Here is an 8,522-nt window from a genome sequence, read left to right on the forward strand (position 1 = left end):
TAAAGCGTAGCTATAGCATAATTTTCTTTTAGAAATGAAGGAATGCCCCCGGCCTTTGTATCTGGACGATGCATACAGCCATTTTATTAATTATTAACATAAGATCTTACAAAGTCATACAATAGTAAGACCAAAGCCACCATCTAAGCAACATCTGTCGCTATTCCTATCCAGTTGATGAAGGGGCGCTGATAGTCTAGGCCTAATACCAAACAGACCATGCAGCCAAACCTAACATCTAAGACCTGAGGTCTCAACCAGGACCCCTGCCGGGTATGGGCACCCACCACTCGGGCGTGCTCCTCAACCAGGACGCCTGCCGGGTATGAGGCCGCCGCAGCCACCTGCCACCAATCCATCTTCAGAGTTGTACTGATGCATCTACCATGCCCGGTCTAGTTGCCGCTGACGCCACCATGATGCCAGACAGCGTCGACCTCCTGCGCGTGTCCATCACCACACATCTGACGCCAAGCCTCCGCTACTCCATGCCGCCAAGAGCCGCCGCCATGAATATGTAGAAAGAAACACTGCTCCACCGAAGAAACCATCCGCTGGTCCCTCGAGCCCGAGTGCATCTCCAAGAATATGCCGCCCCCAAGAGGGTAACGACACATGAATGCTGCTGTCATCCGATCAACTGGTCTAGGGTTTCCCCTTAAGGTATTGGGTGGGTTTGAGATTTGTACCTCGATGATACCTTCATGAAGGAAACGATGATATGGGCATCGTCATCACCGGCTCCGGCCAACGAACGAAGACCAAGTTTTCACTCGGATCCATCCCAAGAAATTCACCCGACAACCTGTGCACTGTCTCGACCGCCTTCAAAGCCCCAGATCTAGCCGCCTAGATCCGGCGACCACCCGCGACAGCAGTGCCACCGTAGGAGCCCTGCCACACCGGCCACTGCCTGAATGCGCCACCACTGGAGCCTAGGAGGAGGACTCCCACCCCACCTCGCCAAATCGCGAGAGCCGCCGAGATGAATCACGCACGCTCATCACCGTCTCTGATCGGAATCGCCGACGCAGATCCGCCTTGGATATGGACGGCACCACGCCATGCCACCGCGGGAAGCCTGAGCTTCACCCGTCGCCGCCATCCAGGGCCGCCGCCCCAGGATCCTGATCTGGCCAGCCCGGACCTCCATGGTGCCCCCTTCACGCCGCCGCCGTTGGCTCACCACCCCAGGCAACCGTGCCGCAGCCCAAGGCCTCCGCCCGGAGCACGCCATCACGCCACCATGGATCAGATCACCGCCGCGCCGTCACGCGCGTGGAGGTCCCGCCCCACCCCCCTCCGACACGATCCAGGGAGGAGAGCCTCCGCCACCGCCTTGGGCCCCGGGCTTAGCCCAGCGACGTCCTCCAGCGGCGGGGGAGGGAAGGGAGGGAGGTGGTGGTGACCCTGGCGGCTAGGGTTTGAAGAGCCGCCCGAGTCGCCCGAGACGGGGGCGACGCGGGGGCCTGTAGTGGCTATAGCATAATGGAAGAGTCACGTTACATTACAGTTAATTTGCTCACTATGGCGCTATTGGTACTATAGCACGCTATTTTGACGCTAAACGAAATAATATTGTAGCATTTTAGTGTGTACCACACAACAGTCCATCAAGCATCGCCACATCGCATTGGTCCAACTCACACCCGCTCGCTCTTAGACGCAAACACAATGCATACAACCTAACCTAATCAACTCGTCACCAATTTCCCACCAGCTCATGACCAAGGGCAGCGACGACATGGGCGTTCATGACTCGTGAGCGAAGGTGGCGGTGGCTATTCGTCAGCGGCAACAGGTTCTCTCCACACCCCTCCAAGTAGCGGCATCGGCCAGGCTTCAAACTCCAGCAAGACAGCGCCGAAGTCAATGACGCCATCGGCGCCGACAAGTCAGCCACCGATGTTTCTCTATTTAATTAGGAGTGTTCTCTTTTCTTACAAATTAGGAGTGTACATGCCCTGAACCTAGCTCTTGAATGCTTCTCTGTTTAATTTGGAGTGTTCTCTTTCCTTGCAAATTATGAAAGGCCTTAAATTTTGTGATATATTTGACATTTTTATGCCGTTATTTTCAAATATAGCACGCTATAACTTGTATAGCATTTGGATAAGGCCGTTGTTAAATCTTATAGCGCGCTATTTTTCCTTGATATTCAGCCTTTCACACTATAAACGTATTGCCTGCAACGCAGGCGATGCTTTACTAATCGAGGAGTTCGGCTCGCGCGAGATTGCGCATTAGATGCATGCATGTCAGCCAAGTCGGGGGGTAGAGATCATACACTGTAATAATGATAGTTCCTCATACTTTGGTTCAGTTCAGTGGTTCAGTTCAGTCTAGAGATCATGACAGTGTCGTTCAGGCACCACATGACCGCAGTTCACAGTGGAGGCTGCTCGGAAGATGGACTCCAAGAAGGACCGTCGGATTAGAGCATCTCCAACAGGCGCGGCAAAACGCGAGCCCGCGCGGTAAAAGCAGTTTTTCGCGCACGTCGGTTGGTTCTGCGCGCTCCAGCGGTGGCGGGAAGTTACCGCGTGCGGGAAGCGTTTGCGCGCGCGCGGGAGAAAGTGGCACGCGGCGCGGTAGATATGGCGCGTCGCTTCACGCGCGTCTATAAAGTCCCGCGCTTCGCCACGCGCACAGAACAGCCACGCGCCCTCCTCCTCGCAACCTCGCCGCTTCGCCGCTTTCTGCGCCACCACCGCGCCACCATGCCGCCGCGCCGCCGGGGTGCTTCGGGCTTTCGCGGCGTCCGCGAGCGCCCCAACGGCTGGTACTCCGCCGAGATACGGGCCGGCGACGTCCGGCTCGGCCTCGGGACGTTCCGGAGCGCGCGCGAGGCGGCCCGTGCGTATGACGCGGCGGCGTGGCGCTTGGAGAGGCCCCGGCCGCAGATGAATTTTCGAGACGTCTTCACGCGTGAGGAGGCGCAGCGCGTCGCCCCTCCGCCGCGTCTCATCACGGACATGGACCGTGCCGACCACTCTCGGCGGCAGCGCCGTCTCCTCGTCGCCGAGGAGGACGAGCGAGCCATGGCGGAGTGGCGCCGTCGCCACCCAGAGGACGTCGACGCTGAGCGTGCCTACTGGGCGGAGAGGACGGCAAGGCGCCGCTCGGAGCGGGGGACCGGTGTCAGCGGAAGGTAGTGGCGAACGAGCAGTGCGACATCGTCTCCGCAGGTGGGAGGTCGTTCTTCACCTCGGACGATGAACGTTAGGACAACATATGGCTCTCAACCTCGGACGACACCGACGAGAATGATGATGGTGATGGTAGCGACTTGGAGTAGTTTTCTACCTATGTATGCCGTAATAGTTTCTATCTATCTATCTATGCCGTAGTAGTATCTATCTATCTATGTATGTCGAACTATCTATCTATCTATGCCGTAGTAGTTGCACCGATGTAAAATATCTTTGTATCGTTTTTTTATCTATGTAATTTTAATTTAAAAAATATTATAGAATGAGCGCGCGCTGCATTTTACCGCGCCTGCTGGAGCTGCGTGCGCGTGGCTTTTCAGCGCGGCTGCTGGAGCAAACGCTGCGCGCCGCGCCAAACCAGGCGATGGGCGCGCGCCAAATCTGTTTTTACCGCACAGCATGTTGGGCGCCTGTTGAAAATGCTCTTAGGAAACAGGTGTGTACCCCCGCCCCCAACGATGGCTCATTGCCGGCATAGGACGCAGCTGCCCTGGCCAATTTTTGTTAGATCGAGGTTGCCAATGCCGCCATCCGCCGTCCGCACTGGAGGACCCAATCTTGCGGAAATGGGCCACTCTCACAAAAATAACAGCCTCCCACGTGCGGCATGGGACATGTGGCTTTGCTTTGCCTTGAACAAAACCACTTCCGAGGCACACGCTTCTAACGTCTGATTATGTACTAGTGCACTTAAAGTGCTAGCACGCCATTCTTGTAGATAGCACATCTAACATTTTTAAAAAGTTGCTCCCAATTTTTACTTATTCTTTTAACATGCATACTATTCACATCATCACCATGCCACATCATCAATACTAAATAGGAGCAACCCACTAACTCATTTCTCTAAACATGTAGCCCTCCCGCCTCACTAAGCTGCCACATCATCATTTATTTTGATAATTAATTTTTTTACCCATCAATATTATTGCTCGCCAGATCAGTAATTCTTTTCAACAAGTCGTTTTGTTTTTTGTTTCAGGGGTAACAAAATCATAAGCGAGCCTCTTTGGGCTTCCGTAACTGATGAGGCGGCGTAATAATCGATCAAGAGAAGCCCGAGAGAAGCCCATCGGTCAATCTCTTCTTATCCCTGACAGCAGAACAAGCGATGCAACCATTCACTACCCACGCACCATCGAAGCCCTGCAGGCTGCAGCCGGCCGCTAAGGCGTTCTTCCACGCGGGGCGAGCAGAGGCATGATACGTCTTCAATGTATCTATAATTTTTGATTGTTCCATGCTATTATATTATCTGTTTTGAATGTTTTATGGGCTTTATTATGCACTTTTATATTATTTTTGGGACAAACCTATTAACCGAAGGCCCGGTGCAAATTGTTGTTTTTTGCCTATTTCAGTGTTTCGCGGAAAAGGAATATCAAACAGAATGAAACCTTCGTGAGGATCTTTTTTGGAACAAACGCAATTCAAGAGACTTGGAGTGGAGGTCAAGGAAGCCACGAGGCAGCCATGAGATAGGGCGTTGCGCCCAGGGGGGCAGGCGCGCCCCCCACCCTCGTGGGCCCCTCATAGCTCCACCGACCTACTTCTTTCGCCTATATATACTCTTATACCCCGAAAACATTCAGGGGAGCCACGAAACCACTTTTCCACCGCCGCAACCTTCTGTACCCGTGAGATCCCATCTGGGGACCTTTTTCGGCGATCTGCCGGAGGAGGATTCGATCACGGAGGGCTTCTACATCAACATCATAGCCTCTCCGATGATGTGTGAGTAGTTTACCACAGACCTTCAGTTCCATAGTTATTAGCTAGATGGCTTCTTCTCTCTCTCTCTGGTTCTCAATACAAAGTTCTCCTCGATGTTCTTGGAGATCCATTCGATGTAATACTTTTTGTGTTGTGTTTGCCGAGATCCGATGAATTGTGGGTTTATGATCAAGTTTATCTATGAACAATATTTGGTTCTTCTCTAAATTCTTATATGCGTGATTTGATATCTTTGCATGTCTCTTCGAATTATCAGTTTGGTTTGGTCTACTAAATTGATCTTTCTTGCAATGGGAGAAGTGCTTCGCTTTGGGTTCAATCTTGCGGTGCTCGATCCCAGTGACAGAAAGGGAACCGACACGTATTGTATTGTTGTCATCGAGGATAAAAGATGAGGTTTATATCATACTGCTTGAGTTTATCCCTCTACATCACGTCATCTTGCCTAATGCGTTACTCTGTTCTTATGAACTTAATACTCTAGTTGCATGCTGGATAGCGGTCGATGTGTGGAGTAATAGTAGTAGATGCAGAATCGTTTCGGTCTACTTGACACGAACGTGATGCCTATGTTTATGATCATGCCTAGATATTCTCATAACTATGCGCTTTTCTATCAATTGATCGGTAGTAATTTGTTCACCCACCGTAATATATGCTATCTTGAGAGAAGCCACTAGTGAAACCTATGGCCCCCGGGTCTACTTTACATCATATAAGTTTCCGATCTACAATTCTAGTTTACTATTTATTTTGCAATCTTTACTTCCCAATCTATACAAAAATACCAAAATATTTATCTTATTATCTTTATCAGATCTCACTTTTGCAAGTGGTCGTGAAGGGATTGACAACCCCTTTATCGTGTTGGTTGCAAGGTTCTTATTTGTTTGTGCAGGTGCTAGGTGATTTGCGTGTAGTCTCCTACTGGATTGATACCTTGGTTCTCAAAACTGAGGGAAATACTTGTGCTACTTTGTTGCATCACCCTTTCCTCTTCAAGGAAAAACCAACGCATGCTCAAGAGGTAGCAAGAAGGATTTCTGGCGTCGTTGCCGGGGAGATTTGTGCCAAGCCAAGTCAAGATTTGATCTCCCGTCAACTAGCCATTTCTGGCGCCATTGCCGGGGAGATCTAAACTCAAGTCAAGACATACCAAGTACCCATCACAAACTCTTATCCCTCGCATCACATTATTTTCCATTTGCCTCTCGTTTTCCTCTCCCCCACTTCACCTTTGCCGTTTTATTCGCCCTTTTCCGTTCATCTCTTTTCACTTGCCTCTTGTTTGCTCGTGTGTTGGATTGATTGTTTGTCACGTTGGCTCAAGACAATACCAAATTGTGTGACTTTTCCAATACCAACAATAATGATTTTATTAGCACTCTGATTGCTCCTACTACCGATGTTGAATCTTGTGAAATCAATACTGCTTTGTTGAATCTTGTTATGAAAGATCAATTGTCTGGACTTCCTAGAAAAGATGTCGCTACCCACCTAAACAGCTTCGTTGATTTGTGTGATATGCAAAAGAAGAAAGATGTGGATAATAATATTGTTAAATTAAAGCTATTTCCGTTTTCGCTTAGAGATCGTGCTAAAACTTGGTTCTCTTCTTTGCCTAAAAATAGTATTGATTCATGGAATAAGTGCAAAGATGCTTTTATCTCTAAGTATTTTCCTCCCGCTAAGATCATCTCTTAGAAACAATATTATGAATTTTAAGCAACTTGAGCATGAGCATGTTGCACAAGCTTGGCAGAGGATGAAATTAATGATACGTAATTGCCCTATACATGGTTTGAATTTATGGATGATTATACAGATTTTTTATGCTGGATTGAATTTTGCTTCTAGAAATCTCTTACATTCGGCCTCGGGAGGCACTTTTATGGAAATCACTATAGGAGAAGCTACTAAACTCCTAGACAATATTATGGTTAATTATTCTCAATGGCATACCGAAAGATCTACTAGTAGAAAAGTTCATGCTATTGAAGAGATTAATGTTTTGAGTGGAAAGATGGATGAACTTATGAAATTGTTTGCTAATAAGAGTGTTTCTTCTGATCCTAATGATATGCCTTTGTCCACTTTGATTGAGAATAATAATGAATCTATGGATGTGAATTTTGTTGGTAGGAACAATTTTGGTAACAACGCGTATAGAGGAAATTTTAATTCTAGGTCGTTCCCTAGTAATTCCTCTAACAATTATGGTAATTCCTACAACAACTCTTATGGAAATTTGAATAAGATGCCCTGTGATTTTGAGACTAGTGTTAAAGAATTTATGAATTCGCAAAAGAATTTCAATGCTTTGCTTGAAGAAAAATTGCTTAAGATTGATGAGTTGGCTAGGAACGTGGATAGAATTTCTCTTGATGTTGATTCTTTGAAACTTAGATCTATTACACCTAATCATGATATCAATGAGCCTGTAAAATCCATGAGAATTTACATTGATGAGTGCAAAGAAAGAACCGCTAGGATGCATGCTAAAAAAGATTGCATTGTGAAAGCGTGTTCTTCTAGTTTTCATGATAATAATGATGAAGATCTAAAAGTGATTGGTGTGTCTCCTATTAAATCTTTGTTTTCCAATATGAATGTTTATAAAGATGGGACTGGAGATGAGTCAACTTTAGTTAGAAGGCGTCCCAATGATTCGGGGTTTTTAGATCTTGATGCAAAAATTGGTAAAAGTGGGATTGAGGAGGTCAAAACTTTACATAGCAAGAACCCACTATTTTGGTTTTCAAGAAATTTAATTATGATAATTGCTCTTTGATAGATTGTATTTCCTTGTTGCAATCCGTGTTAAATTCTCCTCATGCTTATGATCAAAACAAAGCTTTTACTAAACATATCATTGATGTCTTAATGCAATCTTATGAAGAAAAACTTGAATTAGAAGTTTCTATCCCTAGAAAACTCTATGATGAGTAGGAACCTACTATTAAAATTAAGATTAAAGATCATGAATGCTATGCTTTATGTGATTTGGGTGCTAGTGTTTCCACGATTCCAAAAACTTTGTGTGACGTGTTAGGTTTTCGTGAATTTGATGATTGTTCTTTAAATTTGCATATTGCGGATTCCACCATTAAGAAACCTATGGGAAGGATTAATGATGTTCTTAATGTTGCAAATAAGAATTATGTGCCCGTAGATTTCATTGTTCTTGATATAGATTGCAATCCTTAATGTCCTGTTATTCTTCGTAGACCTTTCCTTAGAACGATTGATGCAATTATTGACATGAAAGAAGGAAATATTATATTCCAATTTCCGTTAAGGAAAGGCATGGAACACTTTCCTAGAAATAAAATTAAATTACCTTATGAATCTATTATGAGAGCCACATATGGATTGCATACCAAAGATGACAAAACCTAGATCTATTCTTGTTTTTATGCCTAGCTAGGTGCGTTAAACGATAGCGCTTGTTGGGAGGCAACCCAATTTTATTTTTGTTCCTTGCTTTTTGTTACTGTTTAGTAATAAATAAATCATCTATCCTTTGTTATGATTGTGTTTTTTATGTTTTAATTAGTGTTTGTGCCAAGTAAAACC

The 8,522-nt window shown here is 46.4% G+C and overlaps 1 pseudogene; it reads left to right on the forward strand.

Annotated features, from left to right (window-relative positions):
- The first annotated feature begins 2,557 nt into the window (after positions 1–2,557).
- Positions 2,558–3,298, forward strand: LOC125507310 (uncharacterized; annotated as a pseudogene).
- Positions 3,299–8,522: the final 5,224 nt, after the last annotated feature.

This window comes from Triticum urartu, chromosome 5A (assembly GCF_056163025.1).
Source record: "Triticum urartu cultivar PI428250 chromosome 5A, HENAU_Tu73, whole genome shotgun sequence".
NCBI classification, from domain to species: Eukaryota; Viridiplantae; Streptophyta; class Magnoliopsida; order Poales; family Poaceae; genus Triticum; species Triticum urartu.